This window comes from Balaenoptera musculus, chromosome 9 (genome assembly GCF_009873245.2).
Source record: "Balaenoptera musculus isolate JJ_BM4_2016_0621 chromosome 9, mBalMus1.pri.v3, whole genome shotgun sequence".
Taxonomy (NCBI): domain Eukaryota; kingdom Metazoa; phylum Chordata; class Mammalia; order Artiodactyla; family Balaenopteridae; genus Balaenoptera; species Balaenoptera musculus.
The window spans coordinates 7,196,720-7,217,294 of NC_045793.1; the positions used below are offsets into that span (position 1 = coordinate 7,196,720).

Consider the following 20,575-nt stretch of genomic DNA (forward strand, 5'->3'; position numbering starts at 1 on the left):
CGAGAAGGAAGGGGTGGCCCCTGGAATTGACCCGAGCTTTAGGGGTGCAAACGCTTTCCCGCGTGGCACTTCATTTCACCCACTTTTCTCCTGCTCGAGTCGGTTAAGCTAGTGGCAGATGTACTTACACCACGCGGAGGCGGACCTTGAGAAGCGCCCTGACGATGGGCTCGACCTGTTGTTTGTTTCTTGATACATTTTCAGATATGTCTAGTTATTTCCAAGAGTTGGAATTGCCCTGTCAAAGGGTATGGGACTTTTTTTTTTTTTTAAGGCTGTTTGATGCCTGTTGCCAAACCATTTTCCAGAAGGGCCACCAGCTTACCTTGTTCTCTGTGGGACGTAGGTAGGGTACCAGCAGGCAGAGCTGCCAACTGGGAAGGTGGTCTCTTGTGGGGAGGGGGAGGGGTTGAGAATCACCTGGCATTTAAGGGGCAACATGTGGTTCCGTGTGAGTGATGACCAGGCAGGCAGTGGCTTTGCGACAGTGCCCTGGGTCATACTGTGGGACTGACTCTCAGTGGATGTCAACGCTTCCGGAACATTGGGCAGCCAGAGGGATCCTTTGAAAATGCGGGTCCTCTTTTGCTCTTTGGGTAAAATCCAAAATCCCATCAGGGCCCACTGGGCCCTGCCTGCCTCTCCAGCCCTATCTTGGGCAGTGTATTAGTTTCCTAGGGCTGCGTAACGAAGTACCACAAACTGGGTGGCTTCACATAGCAGAAGTTTATTGGCTAAAAAAGTCCACAATCAAGGTGGCGTTAGGGTTGGCTCTTACTGGAGACCCTGTTGCACACCTCGCTCTGTTGCCGGCAATCCTCTGTGTCCCTTCGCTTGTGGACGCATCACTCCAGTGTCTGCCTCCATCCTCACGTGGTGTTTTCCTTGTGTTTCTATCTCTATGTCTCTTCTCTTCCTCTAAGGACAATAGTCATATTAGATGAAGGACGCACCCTAATTCTGAATCACCTCATCCTAATTTAACTATCTGCAATGACCCTACTTCCAGATAATGCCACATCTGAGATTCCTGAAAGGACATGGATTTGAGCGGACGCTGTCCAACCCACAAGAGACTGTCTCCCCTGACTCGGGGGCCCTGGCCTTCTCTCCACTCTCCTGGCTCAGCCTCCACCCCCTGCCCTGTCCTCCCGGGCCACCCTTCTCCACCTCACGTCCCCTCCTCCTGCAAGGTGTTGTGGAAATGTCACTGCCTCCGAGAAGCTCTCCCGAACCCCGCAGATGAGAGTCACCCTGCCTTGTTTAACAGGCTCACGACACCCATCCCAATGGTATCTGAGGAAGTGCCTGAGTCACAGTGTGTCAGTCTCACGTGTGCCTCCTCTGGAAGGTCACCCCCGTGAGGGCAGGAACCAAGCCGCCTGGGTGAGCAATAACAAACCTAAACGCGTGGCCACAGAGGCTTATAGACTGACTGCGGAAGCCTGTCTCAGTAGGACAGGCCAGTGGGGACAGGCCCTGTACCAAGCCCACCGCAGGGCCCACCAGGAAGACCTCCGAGGCGGTGGCCCCGGGACACGGGGGAGACAGACCTGCGGTCGGTGCAGGCTCCACCCCTCCCCTGACCATGACTTTCAAGGCCCTCTATAAGCTGCCCCTGCCCCACCTCTGACCTCTGCTCACAACTCTGTCCTGTGCTGTCCCTTTGCACTGTTCACGCTCCTGCATCCATCCTGCCGAGCCAGCTCCCTCCTTAAGGCCTTGGCGGTCTCTACCCACAGCCCGGAATGCTCTGCATCCAAATTTTTACACACTGGCTTCTTACCATTCAGACTTCAGCTCCGATTGTCACTTCCCTGACGACCCCATCTCACCCCCGTCGTCTTCCATCACATCTACCTGCTTTATTTTCCTACAGTATTTTCAGTGTCTGTGATGATCTTGTTCATTTGTTTGTTTTCCTGTCTGTCCCCCTAACCTCTCAGAATATAAGCTCCGTGAAGGCAAGGACCTCGTTTGCCTGTTCACTGCTGAGCCCTCAGTGCCAGGCTAGAACCTGGAACACAGTGGGTGCTTCCTAAGTGTTTGTAGAATGACTGAATGAAAGTTAACCCTTCCAAGCTCCATTTCTTCATCTACAAAATGGGGATAATCGGAGCTACTTCATAGGAGATAATAATTGTACCTACCTCAAAGGGAAGATTAAATGAGAGGAGGTACATGAAATGCCTGCCTCCAAAGTAGTAAACACTCAACATATTGGAGCCATTATCAGTATCTTAGATTGACACCCAGCCTAACATGGAGGGGATGTGGCAGATGTGGTGGTAACTCTTACAGATCCCCAGAGGGGATTACAGAGGGTGATTCAACCCTCACGTTCTTTCAGTTACCCAACCTTTACCACAAAAGGATGGAAGAAGTGTGGTATTGTAACAGCCCTGAACTTGGACCAAGTGGTCTTGAAACTGAGTGTCTTAGAAACTTTCTGAAGCTGCATCCTCACCTGAAAAATGGAAATAATTATTCCTTATAAAAGCTTAAGTGGGTTATATGTAAATTATAATGCATATTTCCCAAATGACTATTCCACTGGTTCTTTTTGTCTTAAAGCAATTATTTATTAATTATATCATAGTAAATGGTATTGCTTGCAATTACTAGAAGGGAATATGCTTAAATTTGTAATATTTATTGTTTTTTCTGATTTTGAAAGTAATACATTATATTACAGAAAATTTGGAAGATATAGAAAGTTTGAAGAAGAAAGTTTTAAAATCACCCCTAATCCCCCCGTTTTTAGTCCTCCTCTTTATGCCATGGAGCAGACAATACAAATGTAAATGCATTGGCGAGAGGAACAGTGATGTCAGCAGGTCCAGCGACCTGGGCATCCCAGCAGGTAGGTCTGCTTCCTGAAAGGCCAGGGAAACTCCCATGGAGTCTTGGGAGTGGCTCGGAGGGGAAGGAGGCCCACGAGAAGGGACTGGTCTTTTGAGGGTGTGGCCCGAGGAGGGCATTTGACTATAAATTAAGAGGTCCCGATTTGGATTCAGAGGTGCTTTTTCCAGGTCCTTAAAAAAATTTTTTTTTACATTTCTAAGTAGTTTATGAAAATAATACATTACTGGAAATTTTTATTTTTACATTTGAAATAATGCTCTCTGTCATTTAACACAGATTCACCTGGTTTTAAAAGACACGTGTCCTTGTCACTCAACTGAGCTGCCCCCCTCCTCCCTGCATTAGGGTTTTTTAAACCTTTTTAAACCTCCCTAGGAGGTTCTAATAAGATCAGGATTGAGAACCATGACTTACCATGTAATTCACATTTTCTTGTGAATTATACGAAACATTTAAATAGCTTGCAGAATCTTATTTCCCCCACCAGGGATCGAACCCACACCCCCTGCAATGGAAGCCAAGGAGTCCTAATCACTGGACCGCCAGGGAAGTCCCAGCAGTTTTTGATCACTGGAGATCTAGCATACTTCCCTTAACTACCTCTCTAGTATTAGGCATGTTTAAATATTTTAAATAACACTTGAGAGGACTTACATGTAAGTAAGTAAGAGGACCTACCTATCTTTGAGCCAACATTTGTTCATATTTCAGACATTTTCTAAGGATGGATTCCAAGAAATGGAATTACTACCAAGTCAAAGGGAATTAATTATTTAAAATAATCTCTGGTTTTACACTGCCCTTCCTCTCAAGAAAGCTTGTACCAATTTACAGTCCCAATTTACAGTACTAATATGATAATTACTGTTTTAATTTTTTTCCTAGTTTGATAGGTGAAAAATGTTATGTTTTAATTTGCATTTCTTTGGTCTTCCTAAAATTTACCCTGATTTACTGAGATTGAGCACATCCTTGATGGCCTAAGTGGACCCTTTACATATTAAGGATATTTATTTGTAGCATTTTGTCTGTCGTAAATGATGGAAATTTGCTATAATCCCAACTTGCTATTAACCTTTCAATTTTGTTCATATTCCTAAACTCTTAATGTTTAAATAACTACTGATATTTTCTGTTCGGATTTCTTCCATGCCTTCCCTGCTGTTCAGAAATTAGTTCGATATTCATTTATGTTCTCTTATACTTTATGTTCGGTTTTGGTATACACAGTGCTTTAATCCACTTGGACTGTATTTTGATATACAAAAAGAAGTTTAGTTGCTACTTTAATTATTTTTCCCAAATGGCCAATTAAACTCTCCTAGCTTGATTTATGTAAATAACTTTTCCTTTCCCGTCTGAATTTGTGACTGCTCTACCTCGGGGCAGTAAAACGCCGTGGTTAAGTGTGTGGTTAAGAAAGCCCCGACAGCTCATTTCGCATCCTGCCCCCTCGGGTTACTCCGTTGTGCCCCTGGGGTAGCAATCACAGCCCGCTCTCAGAGGGCTGTGCACGTCCTCACTGCTAAGGAGGCACTCGTGATGATCTTTTATTATGTGGGTACATTTACTATGGTGTTTTCCCGGGTCTGGCTGCCTTGCGCTGCTTTAGTAGATGTTCTAATATTTACAATGGAAAAGTCCTCCAGTGTCGCTTCTGTTACTTTCGCAGTTTTCTTAGCTACCGTCACCTATTTCATTTTTGGAAATAAATGGTTCACCTTTTATTTACTAGGCCTGGTCTTCCGTTTACCTCTCAAGGAAGGAGTTTGAAAAGGACACTGCTTGATGTAGCTGGCGGACTAGCCGAGGCCTGGGCGGTTAGGGGAGCAGAGCCCCGAGAGGCATCAGAGCGGTGGGAAGAGGAGAGAGGGGTGGCGAAGACGAGGAGAAGGAGGACGAGACCAAAGGCCAGAAAAGGGCAGAGAGAGCAGACGCAACGAGGCGGCCCGGGCTCAGACCGGAGCTTGGCACGCTGAGAGGTCTCCGGGCCGCCTGGGTTTTCTCCAGGCAACAAGAGGGGCCCTGAACCTCTGCCACCTCCGGCTGTGGGCAGAAGACTGTGACCAAATCAATCGTCCCACCGAACCTGGGGAGGAAAACCGGTTGGAGTTCTGAGCAGGAAGGCCCGTCTGGAGCGACCAGAGGCAGCAAAACCCAAGGCAGAGACTATGAGGCCGGCAGGGCCTGGGTGTGGCTGCACGGCTATAAAGGTGTGAGTTGAGAAGAGTTAGGTGTGTCAGGGGGTATAGCTCAGGGGTAGAGCATTTGACTGCAGATCAAGAGGTCCCCGGTTCGAATCCGGGTGCCCCCTGTCCATGTAACATTTTGGAATTTCCAGCCTGAGGCCCACAGTCTTCCTTCCTTGGGTCCCTGTAGTTCCAGCACCCCTCCACACTGAGAACAACACCCGCTGACTCTTTCCCATCTGGAGAGAGATTCCTTCCTGTCTTGGCATTGTTATTTCATCCTCATAGGAAGCCTGCAAGATCAGGATTTTCATTGATTGTCCCCACTCTGGGGACACAGGCAACCCCTCTGCCCCACCAGCCAGGTTGGCCTTGCTAAGGTCAAGGCCTACACCAGCACTGCCCCCAGAAACAGAATGCAAGCTACATGTCTGAATTTACACTTGCTAGTAGCCACATTAAATATTTAAAGTAAAAAGGAGGAGATGGGTGAAGGGGGTCAAAAGGTACAAACTTCCAGGTATAAGATAAATAAGTCCTGGGATGTGGTGTACAGCACGGTGACTCTAGTTAACATTATTTTATTGTATATTTGAAAGTTGCTGAGAGAGTAGAGCTTAAAAGGGGGGAAAGGTAACTATGTGAGGCGATGGATGTTCACTAGCCTTACTGTCGCGATCATTCCTCCACACATACATGTATCAAATCATTATGTTGCACACCTGTGATACAAGATTACATGTCAATTATATCTCATTAAAACTGGAAAAATGTTTTAGTAAAAAGATATCAGTGAAACTAATTTCCATATTTTTAAACCCAGTGTATACAAAACATTTTCATTTCAACATGTGATCAGTATAAAAATTTATAAATGAGATATTTACATTTTGTGGGGTTCGGGGGCTAAGCCTTTGCAATCTGGCTGCAGTTTCCTCTTAAGGCACCTGCCCATCCGGAACAGCCACCTGTGCATCGTGGCGAGGTCCGCAGTGTGGGAAGCCTCACTGGCTTCTTGCAGTTTTCAAGGCAATGGGGGGAGCGGGATGCTGTCAGGGCCCCAGGAGGTTCCTGCCGCTCCCCAGAGCGTGGTAGATGCGAGGAGCCCCAGGGAGGAGTAAGAAGTCGGGGCTCTGGCCCCAGCACCGCCATCGCCCCACCTTTCTCATCAGCATAAGGGGTGTCAGCCAGGAGCAATGAGGGCTGCTCCGCATAGGACAGAAGCAAGACTGGGGTTCGCGGACCGCTCTGGGGAGGCGTAGGAGATCCACAGATTTCCAGGTCCCTGGACAACCACTTTCAAGTGACTTTTTTCTGTAGACCAAAATATGCTTAATGAAAATACCTCTGAGCCAGGTGCTAAAGTAACTGGTAAGCTTAAAGTATGCTAATTGAAAGGCATCCTGTGGGACTTCCCTGGTGGTCTAGTGGTTGGGACACTGTAGTTCCCCTGCAGGGGGCGTGGGTTCGATTCCTGATGAAGGGACTAAGATCCTGCATATTGTGTGGTGTGGCCAGGAAACAAAAGAAAAGGTTTTAAACAACCAAAAAGCATTTTAAAAAAGTATTCTCAGTTGTAATTTTTTTGTATTGCAATATGTAAACATTTTAGCCACAAAATTTTCACATTCTCTTTTTGCTTCCAAAGTACGTTTCTTCCACAAAAATATTTATAAGACAAAGCTCTTGAAATGAGTATGATTCTTTTGAATATTTCACCAAATTTAGATGCTGCAAAATCATAAGCTTTGAAAATTTCATTCCCTTCAGGTACAGAATGTAAATTATCCAATTTAAATGAGGAGCTTCAGCCAAAGACTCCTTAGAGATACCGCAAATGCAATTTTAGAAATTCAGAATTAAATCTTGTACACCACGTGAAATTTCATTGTTTAATTTGTTCAGTTTCTCTCTTGCTTTTGCAAGAATACATTTCAATATCTTCCTGTTTGCAAATTTTGTTTTCATTTATTGCAACTCTCTAAAGTTATCAAAAGCTGAAGTTTTGGGGCACGCCATTTGTTGAAAACTTTGATTAAAGATTTCCAAAAGGTTTGTGCAAAACACAACAACAATTTTTGGTGCACATTTTTACAAAAAAAAAGTTTAATACCGATGCCATTGCAGGACACTTAGGTTAATTCACAAAGTAGTTCTTCAAAGGTTCAAACATTTCTAAAATCTTACTGGTATTGGGGACAGATGTGTTTAAGAGACTGATTATATTGGTGGACCTACAAAATAATTCTATTCAGTAGCTATTTGTACTTTCTTATACATACTGCCATCATGAAATATTTTCTTGTATTAAATCAGCTGTGTCACAAAAGTAATTTAGTTTTTTAAAAACTTAAAAAAAAAAAACCAATTCAACTTTTATATGAATTGGTAGAATAGCACAGCCTGTTTGGATGCACTTGTGAATTATGTGTTCACCACAGTGCCAGCGACATTTCTGCTTAATTTGCTTAGAACTTACTGATGGCTTCCTTGCTGAGAACATTGTTTATATTACAATGCTGTGCTCCAAAAATTGCGTTCTTGTATTATTACTGCAAAAACAAAGAGTTCTATCTTCTATTGAAGTCTTAAATGGAGTTTATAACAGCCTTCACAATAAGTCAGGTGTTTCGCCTTGGACAAAATGAACTTCCAAAGCTTCACTTTGATTCCATGAACTGGATGCCGGGACAACAGACCTGAAAGCAGGACCATCCCCAGGGACAGACTTATGTGACCCTACCTAACAAGACTTTGTAGCTCCTCAGCTTACCAACAACATGTGTTCCCCGGGATGGGGCTGCTCCTCAGAAAGGCTCCTCTAGCTGGCTGGTGGAGAGGTTGGACAGAGGGGAGGAGAAAATGAAGGGAGGGCGGCTGTGCTCCTGGGGAGGCCTGAGGTTTAGATTCTGGAGCAGAAATCAAAACCTTTGAGGCCTGGTCCTGACCCTTGTGGGCAGCCCGAATGTGCCCAGGCATGAAAGGGACAGCAGATCAGTGCTTTTCAGTGATTCTTGAGTTTGCCTAGGAATCTATTCATACTTTAATAACAATCTTAACCGTTTAGATCTAGGCACACTGTGGCTGGTTTGCAGCGTCATCTTATAATCCAGAGCCCAGTGCTGGCGTGTGCCCGGGTTTATGACCACATTGTCACCACACCGTGCTGTAACACTGTGATGACAGAAGAACAGAGGCAGACTTTGAAAGCAGCTCTTTTGCCCCTTTCCTGTTTGTCCATTTCTGTGCCCCTCCAACCTTGAAAGAACCTAATTATAGGAACGAGATGTCTAGGCAATTTAACCTAACTCCTGGCTTGTGCTCTCCTGAGTGCACACCATGCGTTGTGTAGCCTGTTGAGTCTTTTTCTAGATTAAAAGAAGTAAGAAGGAAGTATTAAGTAGTTAAGGAATGACCAGCTCTCTACCCGCAACAGCCCCCTTAGCTATCCTGCAGGCAGATCACACGGGCAAGATAACGTCTGGAGAGAGAGGCAGCCAGCCTGCAAGCAACGGAGAAGGATGCAGAACCCGACCTCCTGCCTCGATGGTTCACTGAAATTCTTCCCCGCTTTTCCCTTTAAAAACTGTCATGGCTGAGCAGAATCTTTCGAGTGGGTCTTGGGACATGAGTCCACCTTCTCCCCAGGTTGCCGGACTTTCTGATTAAAGCGTTTTTCCTTTCTACTGACACTTGCCTCTTGATTACTGGTTTTTGAGCAGCGAGCAGCCAACCCTGAGTTTGGTGACAACTTCAGCCTATGAGAGATGGATCTGGGCCGAGAGAGGCCGTCACTGGGTGTGTTAGCAGAGACAGTTAGCAGAGGAGTTGGGGGACAGCTGGGTCTCCAGGCATGAGCAGCTTCACAAGCACATTGCAAAGAGCCTCTTCCAGCAAAACGATTTCATCTGAATTTCTATTAACTTGAATGTTATTGGGTATGTGATTTTGTTTGCATTGATTTCTAAAATTGCTTTGTCTTAATAGTGTATAAAACTGTGAGTATGACGCATTTACATCTAGTTTTGTGTACACATTTGTATACAGATATAAGCAGTACAATAAACTAAAATAAAGTTAACCCTGGGGCACTAAGAAAAAAATGTTCCCTTTCAAAGGTGTACACACAACAAGAAGCCAGTAAAATCGTTATGTGGTGGCTGAGAGACCTAGATGGAATGGAGTCTTGATTTTTCTCCAGTTGCTGTTTCGTACATTTTCAATTCTGTGCCATATGAAAGCGTTACTCGTAAAAAACCTAATTCATTCAGAAATTTAGGAAACTTCAGTTCAAGCAATCTGACTCCCAGAAGCCTCTAGTGGGTCCTCTCAAGGCACTGGGGTAGGTCCCCTCCCTAACAAACCCATTAGAAAAGGGGGAGAGTTTGCAGGGAGGTTGGGGAGAGGGACTGCTGGGGTCACAGCGTGGGGTGAAGGCTTGGCCCTGAGGCAGCAAGGCCCTGAGACCCACTCTCTCAAGGGCAGCTGAGTCGAGGCAAGATAAAGTGGTGGTCCTTTAACTCTTGATTCTGTCACTTCGGCTCTGTGATTTAGGGCAATTGGCTTCAATCCCCTGTGTCACTGTCACCCATGATGAGGGTGGTGGTGGACATAGCACTACCACAATAATTTTTAAAATTATATACAGTATATGAAAGTCTTAGAACAGTTTATCTAGCACATTAAAAGTGCTCAATAAACATTAGGTCTTAAAATTATCACAGGTGTCTTTGGTGTGACTACCGAAGTGAGAAGTTCTGAGGAGACATGATATTCCAGTAGGGGGTGTAGCTCAGGGCTAGAGCATTTGACTGCAGATCAAGAGGTTGCTGGTTCAAATCTGGGTGCCCCCTGTAACTATCCCAAGCTTCCCTTTACTGGGAATTATCCCAAATTTCCCTTTGCTGGGCCTCCTGGTATTGCAGCCCCTTCTGTGTAACCAGCAAGGATGAGGATGTGGAAACTTTCCCTCGTTATTGCCAGGGAATTATCTAACCGCCTTACTTTTGGGGCTGCATTCCTCATAGGACTGAGGGCTGGTTTAAATTCTATAAAGAGAAATGCTTCCAGGTAAGCAATGCCATTATTTATACAAAATTAAATTAGATGAAAAAAGCAATGTGCAGTAGCATAGGTATGTTATGTTACCATTTGTGTTTATAAATAAAGTCAGGGAGAGATTGTGCATTCCTTACTGACATGTGCAAACTATCTGTGGAAGAGAACATGAGAAACTGGTAACACGGGTTCCCCAGGGATACTAACAGACAGTCTTGTTAGATGAGAGAGGGAGAATTTTCACTGCATATTTTTTTCTTCATTTTATTCTGTAAATTTATGTATTTATTCTTAAGATTTTATTTTTTTAGAGTTTCAGGTTCTCAGCAAAATTGAGAGGAAGGTACAGAGATTTCCCATATACCCCCTGCCCCACCTATGCATAACCTCCCCCACCAGAGTGGTACACTGGCTACAATGGATGAACATACAGTGACACACCATAATCACCAAAGTCCGCTGTTTACATTAGGGTTCACTCTTGGTGTTCTACATTCTATGGGTTTGGACAAATGTATCCATCATTATAGTATCATACAGAGTATTTTCACTGCCCTAAAAATCCTCTGTGCTCTGCCTATATATCTCCCTCTGTCCCCCAAACCCCTGGCAACCGCTGATCTTTTTACTCTCTCCATAGTTTTGCCTTTTCCAGAATGTCATACAGTATGTGGCCTTTCACATTGGCGTCTTTTACTTAGTCATATGCATTTAAGGTTCCTCCATGTCTTTTCTTGGCTTGATAGTTCATTTCTTTTTAGTGTTGAATAATATTCCATTGTCTGATGTACCACGATTCATTTATCCATTCACCTTCTGAAGGACTTCTTGGTTGCTTCCAACTGCATACTTTTTTGTACCTTTTGAACATTGTATCATCTGACTTCTGTGGGTTCCATATTTATCTTTTTAAAATGCAATTTAAAATTTTAAAAGAATCAGATTAAATGAGGTCTCACCCACCAACACTGGTGGGGAATCCAGCATGGGTAGTTTGAATGTCCTCCCCCTTCTGCTGTGTTTTGCCAGCATCCAGAGTCTCGGCAGTCTGCTGCTGGGCACGGAGGCCCACTCCTAGCCGAGGTCTGCTCAGGCCATTTTGAGCAAGCAGCTCCCCCAGGGCCCCACTCCTTCAGGGCCAAGCCCAGAACCTTCACCAGGGCCCTTCCTGGTTCTGCAGGAGTCCTCCCCAAAGACTCTGTATGCTGTTGTGGGTCAGCCTCCTCCGACTGTCCCTCCCCATCCTGGGAGGCTCCAACCAACCATCCTCCGGCAAGGCCCACCTCCCTGCACTATGTATCAAGCCTTTGACCCCTTTCACCCTGCACACAATTACAAGTCACTCTCCACAACTGGACTTGACGTCTATTTAAAGGCACCTCCTGGGCAGCCCATTCAGCCTAGCAATTTCATTTTGCTTGTGTGCGCACACACACACACACACACACACACACACAGGTTCACACTCACACCATAAGGAAAACGAGGAAATTCTCAAAGACTACTAGAGCCTGCACTGTCAAATTTAGAGGTTGCTAAGGCATCAATTCATTATTCTGAAAACTTGTAAATAAAAGGAAAGAATCAAGCATTTGTTCTACGTCTTCTATATGAACTATATTCCAAACAGAACCAAATAGTTGATAAAGAAATGTCTTCCTTATAAAAGAAGCTCAAGCTAATAAAGGTGGAGAATTTGAATAAAACCATTTGCAACTCCTAACGAGGAAATGGGCATAAGCAAGTATCACCAATGCCTGCCAAGATGATGAGATGAATGAATGTTTGACAGGGGCATTTATAATGAGGTTAATAACACCTCAACACACCAGTTAACCTTAATTTCACAAAAAGAGAGCCAAGCAGACGTGATGAGCAAGCATCCTTATATACAAGGGAGGAACACAGTACTTCTGGTGATGTCTTCTTGCCAAAAAAACAGAATGTGAATCTGATCAAGCCTCTAGATCTAACAAGATCGGGCATGTTGAAAAGTGTTAAATGTGATGGTTAACTTCACATGTCAACTTGACTGGGTCATAGGAGGACGTACAGATACTTGGTTAAACATGATTTTGGGGTGTGTTTGTGAGGGTATTTCCAGATGAGATTAGCATTTGAATCAGTAAAAATCTAAGTAAAGCAGATCCTCCTCCCCAGTGCAGGTGGGCGTCATACAACCCACTGAGGGCTGAAGAGAGCAAAAAGCAGAGGGAGGGAAGATTGGCTTTGCCCCACCGCTGAGCTGGAACATTGGTCTTCTCCTGCCTCAGGCTAGAACTTGTACCATCAGCTCTCCACTTTCAGGACTGGACCTACAGCACCAGCTTTCCTGGGTCTGCAGCTTGCAGGTGGCAGATCATAGGACTTCTCAGCCTCCATAATTATGGGAACCAATGCCTTAAAATAAATCTCTCTCTCTCTTTCTATAGATATAGATATATTATAGATATAATTATATATAATATATATATGTGTGTATATATATATATATATTTGGTTCTGTTTCTCTGGAGAACCCTGACCAATACACTGGATGATAAATTGAAAAATACCACTACTATTGTATATATTTAAGATTTACCATAATAAAAGTTTTTAAAAATTCCTTTTTCATAGGCACATTTTAAAATCTACAACAGAAGGAAACAATGCCCCCCAAATAAAAAGCACTGTTTTCATTTTCTGGTTCTGATTTGGTTGTGTATCTTACATTAATAAACGGTGTATTGGTGTGTGCAGGGGAAAACTTCCTTTCCTCTTTCCTCTTAGCACCATGGAGATAGGCTGACACTTTTAAAAGGAACTTTGCTAAAAAGCAAGGTGAAATGAAGAAGCACGCTCCCAGAACCGGTCACTATGGTTTCTGGCTCCTTAGCGGCCTCAACGGCATCACCAGCAGCACAGATGAGGTGACAGATGTATGACATCTGGGAGAGCATCCAGCTCTTCTGCTGTTAGGCCAGGTGGGCCCCTGCCTCAGGGGTTGGCTTCATGGCTCATCTTGCCCAGAGATTAGTGGGGGAAATGCTTACCTCCAGCTTCTAGAACGCCCCACTTTTATTTATATTCAGGATGGTGATACCCCTGAAACTTGAAGATAATATCACCCCAGGAAGGGGAAACTAGAGTCAGCAGGCAGTGCGTGGGACCGGCGGTCAGCAGGACTGCCCATGAGAGGCGTGTCTATGAGAAGGGGGTCCAGAGTGACTTCTTCAGACTGGGGTATCACTAAAAGTGAGCTCTGATCTAATCAGTGGGTATCACAACCTAACAGCCCAAAGCAGTGGGTGATGAGCTCCTACCTCCCAAATAGTCTAGAGGGAAATCAAACAGTAAGGAATGACTGATGTTTTATCTAGCACTGCCAGGCAGAGACCCAATTCAATCTGTGTTTTAGAAAGAACTCTTGCAATATGGTCACCGGTTTTAGTTCTGGAGTTAGACTATCTGGGTTACTGAATTTCTCTAAGCTTTCGTTTCTTTATTTGTAAATCGGGGATAATAATTATACCTATCTCATAGGGTTAATGTGAAGATGAAACGCAATGATTCATGGAAAGCGTTTAGTACCTTGTCCTAGGAGGAGCCCTGCAAGAGCCATCTTGGAAGGATGGAGAGTAATGGGGTCATTGAGGGGAGACGGAGAGACCAGTTAGGAAGCTGGGTCTTAACACAGGTGGTAACCAAGGTTTCCTGCCCTCGAAGGATGCTCTCCCCCCTCCCCCATCCAGCCGGGGAGGTTTTGTGCCTTTAACAACACAGGGAAGGGATGACCCTGTAGAACGCATATTGTCAGTACTCAGCTTTCCAATTCCAACAGTGTGGGTGCTGGGGGATTCGGGGAGTAAAGATCGGCACCCACTCTGTGCCAGCAGTGGGGCGCAGCATGGGCGTGGCCGGGAGAGCCAGGGAACCCGGGAGGAGACAGAGTGGGGACCAGCGTGGGATCGGAAGGTCACAGTGTGGTCAAGACTGACATGGAGCACCAGGTGCCCACCCCACCCCCTAGCACTGTGGTACTCGGAAAGCCCTTTCAGGACTTAGGTGTGACACAGGGTGCGGGGGCGCTGGGGGAGTCCTGAGGTTGACTCATTAAATTTCTGCCACTCAGTAGGATGGGACACAAAATAGAGATCCAGTTGTTTTGTGGAGTTATCTTCTATCCCTCAATCTGTGGATTAAGATCTATCCACACTGAGCAGATCGCAGGGCTGAGAGGCTAGATGGAGGAGAGGTTCAGGCATGTTCAGGAGGCGGGATGACAGGGTGCAGTGATCTAGGAAGGATGCCTGAGGACACACTGCGCTTCCCAGTTCGGTGACTGTGCGTATTCTGGCCTCTAAAGAAGGAACGGGACTTTGCAACAGGAATAATGCATAATAATTTTCCGTGGCCTGAGAAACCCTCGAGAGCATTCAGTTCCCCTTTGCTCTGATTGCAGCCTCGGGAAGCAACCTTCTGATAGCTAATTTGGTTTCCCAGGTAACCTCGAGGGCATTCTGGCTTATTATGGAACCGGGTTGCATCACAAAGTCAGGGGTCTGGTGCTGCAAGGCTGGGAGCCAGGCTCACACCTGATGGCCTCACTCAGGTGCTGCCAGGTTAGGACTCCAGCAAAGGGCAGGACCATGGGGGTTGGGAAGTGAAGGGCAGAGCGCAGGACCCCGGGGGACCGGTGACTGCTGATGGCGGCTGTGAGCCGCAGCGCCCAGCCAGCCCCTTGGAGCCTTACATCTTCACTCTTGGGAATCAATCCTAGGGAAATCGTCAGAGAAGTGGGCCAAGATGTATGTTCGTGTTCATCCAGGGTTGTTCTATAATCCTGGAAAAAATCATCCACTTGCCAACACTCTTAACTCTTTTTTTCCCAAGAAAGGCAGACTGTCACATTCAGCGCCTCATTGGATGTGCCTGGAGTCTTGAAAGCTTGATGGGCCTACGTTCTCCTACAAATGCAGAGCTTGTTTGGAGGGTCTAGCAGGGGCACAGCTACTCCCATACCCTTGACCAAAGAACCACCCTCCTCTATTGGGGAAGGGCAATCTCACTTCAGAATAATCTGAATGAAATAGTAGAAAATCGTATCCAATTGTATGGTACTACATAACCAAGAAAGACTCAGACAGAAATGCAATGATGGCTCAATACTACAACATGTATGACTGTACAGCAGGGGCTGCTTGAGTTCCAGAAGAAGTAAGCCCAAGCCCCATGCCAGGCCCTGTGGCTATGCCGACTTCTGGGCTCACCCCTGCCCACTCTTCCCCTGGAAAGCTGGGGCTGCAGCTTTCTTGGCCAGGCGCCTCTCCTGGGGTAAGCCAAGACGCTGACAGCCTCCCATAGGTCCCAGGCCTTGGTCCCCAGGAAAGGAAACCAAAACAGAGAGTGGGAGATGGAGAAAAAGAAAAAAGAAATGAAGCATCTTAGATATTAAGGGGCTGGGTAGAGTTCCTCCTGTACTCAGTAATAATAATAATAAATATGAGGGAAGGGGGTGAGACGTGCTCTGGGAAGAGGGATGTTCGGGTGGGCATAGGTACGCAGACTCTGAGGAAGGGGAGCAGTTCTGACAGGTGTGCAGGTAGGTGCCCAGAGAAGCAGCTCAGGAAACTCCCCAGGGAGACACAGGATGGTGAGAGCACAGCTTAGGAAAGACTGCAACTATGGAAGTGTCTTGTGAAAAAGACATAGACAGCTGGGGGTATAGCTCAGGGGAAGAGCATTTGACTGCAGATCAAGAGGTCCCTGGTTCAAATCCAGGTGCCCCCTTTGTCATGATTGTTTTTTCACTCCAGTGGAAGTTATTTATACCTCCTTCTTCTGTGGAGGCCCAGCCTCATGGAATCTAAATTTCCAACAAGGGGTAAAGACTTCAGTACTCCTCCTGTGACATTTCTCATGAGCTACATTTTCACCTCCTCAGCCATATTCATTTCCTGGAGGGGTAGAGGAAGTCTGCCCTAAGCTTTCTCTGTGTTTCCCTTGTGCCTAATTATTACCATCCTTATTTTATTTGTTTATACCAAGCTAGCTTCAAAAAAATAGGATCTGAGGCAGCTTGCAATAAAAGATGCAATAAAATCCACCAATGGAGCAAGTATTAAAAGGTAAGGGCTGGGCTTCCCTGGTAGTGCAGAGGTTCAGAATCCGCCTGCCAACGCAGGGGACACGGGTTCGAGCCCTGGTCTGGGAAGATCCCACATGCCGTGGAGCAACTAAGCCTGTGCGCCACAACTACTGAGCCTGCACTCTAGAGCCTGTGAGCCACAACTACTGAAGCCCACGCGCCTAGAGCCCGCTCGCTGCAACTGGAGAGAGCCCGCGTGCAGCAACAAAGACCCAACGCAGCCAAAAATAAATAAAAATAAAATAAATTTATTAAAAATAAAGGCAAGGGCTGACTTACGTGAGGTAGTCAAAATCATACAGACAGAAAGAAGAGTTTCAGTTTGGCAAATGAAAAAGTTCTGGAGATGGATAGTGGTGATCATTGTACAACGTTATGAATGTGCTTAATACCACTGAACCGTATACTTAAACATGGATAAGATGATAAGTTTTATGCTATGTACTTAAACATGGATAAGATGATAAGTTTTATGCTATGTGTATTTCACCACAATTTTAAAAATTCAAGGGAAAAATAAGGCAAGAACTGAACATTTGGGAGAGGATGTAAATTTATTATTCCCGAGAGCCCAGGTTAGGAGAAGCTACTGCTGCTGAATACAAAACATATCTCTGAGTTTCCTGGTAATCAAACAGAAGTGAAAACATACCAGTTCATCAACAGAGCAAAATATTGTATTAGCTCTGAAAAACAGCAGGCATTCATATGATAGGTCTTTATAGATGGAAGGTTGGGCAGATGATGATTATTGCCAGGGCAGCCAAGTACAGTCACACAGGTTGTATATTACACAACTCCACCAATCACATAGTCCCTGGAGTTATGCAACATACAGACCCTAGATATTGCCCATATTTTATCCCCTTTACAAAAATAAGCATAAACTGTGCTCCACACTCATATGTGTATAAATATATGTGTGTGTGTGTAGGGGGCAGAGCTCACTAGTTAACTACCCAAAATACATTCTTCCCTCTTGCTTAGTAATAGAACCCTGATTTTATACTGAGCATTTATGTTCCCAACTAAAAGACCACATTTTCTGACCTCTCGTTGGCTAGGGGAGGTAAATGAGTGATAAGAAGCAGTCATCAGACAAGATTTCTGGGAAAACTTAAAAGAAGGACAAACATGACATGTCCCTTTTTTTGCCTAACTCATGCTTCCTACTTGGAGCATAGATGTGATGGCTGGAGTGCCAGCTGCCAACTTGGACCATGAGTCAACCTTGAGAATGGGATCCACATTTAAGGGAAGGCTGATCAGAGAGATAAAAAGAGCCTGTGTCCCTAAAGACACCCTGGAGTGACCATGCCAGCCCTGGTCTGCTCACCTCCACACACTCTTTTTCAAAAGAAAGACAGACATTTCTAGCTTGTTTATACCTCAGAGAAGACACAAATCCAGATGATTCTGAGACTCATGCCCTTTCCCCATCAACAACTTTTCAAGCACCTAGCTCAGTAGATCTGAGTTACTCATTTAAAAAAGGCTTCTCTAACAAGGCCATTTCCTACACCAGGAACCTCCCATTGTTACAGTCAACGTCCCATTGTTACTCTCAGCTCCCCTGTAACAAGGTAAAGCAGTGCAGGAGAAAAGTCTTTCTACGGATGCTAGTTCCATGGTGCGCCCAGCTCTGCCTGGTTCAAGCCCACCTCTCTGCAGGTTAAAGAGAGCCCAGGGGACCGTGTGCATTTCGATTCTTCCTTGCCTGGAAGTTCCCCCAAGAACTTCCTTTCTTTCACATCAGAAATGCATGGTACAAGACAACATATAGACTGGGAGAAAATATTTGCAAGTGATGCAACCAACAAGGGCTTAATTCCCAAAATATACAAACAGCTCATACAATTCAATTTAAAAAAAACAACAGGGCTTCCCTGGTGGCGCAGTGGTTGAGAATCTGCCTGCCAATGCAGGGGACACGGGTTCGAGCCCTGGTCTGGGAAGATCCCACATGCCGCGGAGCAACTAGGCCCGTGAGCCCCAACTACTGAGCCTGCGCGTCTGGAGCCTGTGCTCCGCAACAAGAGAGGCCGCGACAGTGAGAGGCCCGCGCACCGCGATGAAGAGTGGCCCCCGCTCACCGCAACTAGAGAAAGCCCTCGCACAGAAACGAAGACCCAACACACCCAAAAATAAATAAATAAATAAATAAATAAAAAAACTATATAAAGCAAAAAAGTTATTTCTAGAAACATGATTTGTAAAGATTTAAAAAAAAAAAAAAAAAAAAAAAACAACAGTCCAATCAAAAAATGAGAAGACCTAAATAGACATTTCTCCAAAGAAAATATACAGATGGCCAATAGGCACACGGAAAGATGCTCATCCTTGCCAATTATTAGAGAAATGCAAATCAACACTGCAATGAGGTACCACCTCACACCGTCATTAAAAAGTCTACAAATAATGAATGCTGAGAGGGTGTGGGGAAAAGGGAACCCTCTACACTGTTGGTGGGAATGTAAATTGGTGCAGCCACTATGGAAAACAGTATGGCCCTTTCTCAAAAAACTAAAAATAAAGTTGCCATTTGATCCAGCAATCCCACTCCTGGGCAAAACTATAACCCAGACAAAACTATAATTCGAAAAGATACATGCACCCCTATGTTCATAGCAGCACTGTTCACAATAGCCAAGACATGGAAACAACTTAAATGTCCATCGACAGGTGAATGGATAAAGAAGATGTGGTGTATATATATATATAATGGAATATTACTCAGCCATTAAAAAGAATGAAATAATGCCATTTGAAGCAACATGGATGGACCTAGAGATTATCATACTAAGCAAAGTAAGTCAGAAAGAGAAAGACAAATACCATATGATATCATTTATAAGTGGAATCTAAAATATGACACAAATGAACATATCTATGAAACAGGACAGGCTCACAGACATAGAGAACAGACTTGTGGTTGCCTGGGGGTGGGGGGAGGGAGGTAGGGAATGATTGAGAGTTTGGGATTAGCAGATGCAAACTATTACATACAGGATGGATAAACAATGAGATCTTACTGTATAGCACAGGGAACTATATTCAGTATCCTCTGATAAACCATAATGGAAAAGAATATATATATGTATAACTGAGTCACTTTTCTGTACAGCAGAATTTTTTTTTTTTTTTTTTTTTTTGTCTATACAACTTTTTAATTTGGAGTGTACTTTACATACAATAAATACACAGATTTTAAGTGTGTTGTTTGAGTTTTAATAAGTGTATACAACTGTGTAACCATCCCCTCTTTGGGCCCCTTTCTAATCTCTTCACTCGCCATTTCCTTTCCACTGTTCTGATCTCTATCACCGTAATTTGCATTTGCCTGCCTTAGAACTTGACATAAATGTTATTCCACAGGATGTGCTCATTTGCTTCTGGCTTTTTTCACTCAGCCGGCTGCTCTGAAATTCATCTATATTAATTCAAGCTTCAGTAGTTCATTCCCTCTTTTCTAGCTGACTAGTCTTTTGTGTGTATTATAATTTGTTTATCCATTCATCCTGTTGATGGACTTTTGAGTTGTTTCCAGTTTAAGGTTATATGAATAAAGCTGTTGTGAATATTTTTTTTTTTTTTTTTTTTTAGTTGTTTTGTTTGTTTTTTTATACTGCAGGTTCTTATTAGGCATCAGTTTCATACACATCAGTGTATACATGTCAATCCCAATTGCCCAATCCAGCACACCACCATCCCCACCTCACCGCAGTTTTCCCCCCTTGGTGTCCATATGACCATTCTCTACATTTGTGTCTCAACTTCTGCCCTGCAAACTGGCTCATCTGTACCATTTTTCTAGGTTCCGCATACATGCATTAATATACGATATTTGTTTTTCTCTTTCTGACTTACTTCACTCTGTATGACAGTCTCTAGATCCATCCATGTCTCAACAAATGACTCAATTTCGTTCCTTTTTATGGCTGAGTAATATTCCATTGTATATATGTACCACATCTTCTTTATCCATTCGTCTGTTGATGGGCATTTAGGTTGCTTCCATGACCTGGCTATTGTAAATAGTGCTGCAATGAACATTCGGGTGCATGTGTCTTTTTGAATTACGGTTTTCTCTGGGTATATGCCCAGTAGTGGGATTGCTGGGTCATATGGTAATTCTATTTTTAGTTTTTTAAGGAACCTCCATACTGCTCTCCATAGTGGCTGTATCAATTTACATTCCCACCAACAGTGCAAGAGGGTTCCCTTTTCTCCACACCCTCTCCAGCATTTGTTGTTTGTAGATTTTCTGATGATGCCCATTCTAACAGGAGTGAGGTGATACCTCATTGTAGTTTTGATTTGCATTTCTCTAATA

General features: G+C 44.5%; 2 non-coding genes across 2 annotated transcripts; both read left to right on the top strand.

Moving 5' to 3' along the window:
* The first annotated feature begins 5,107 nt into the window (after positions 1–5,107).
* Positions 5,108–5,179, top strand: TRNAC-GCA. The gene has a single exon. It is a non-coding gene; the product is annotated as a tRNA-Cys (tRNA).
* Positions 5,180–15,812: 10,633 nt separating this feature from the next.
* Positions 15,813–15,884, top strand: TRNAC-GCA. Its single transcript has one exon. It is a non-coding gene; the product is annotated as a tRNA-Cys (tRNA).
* Positions 15,885–20,575: the final 4,691 nt, after the last annotated feature.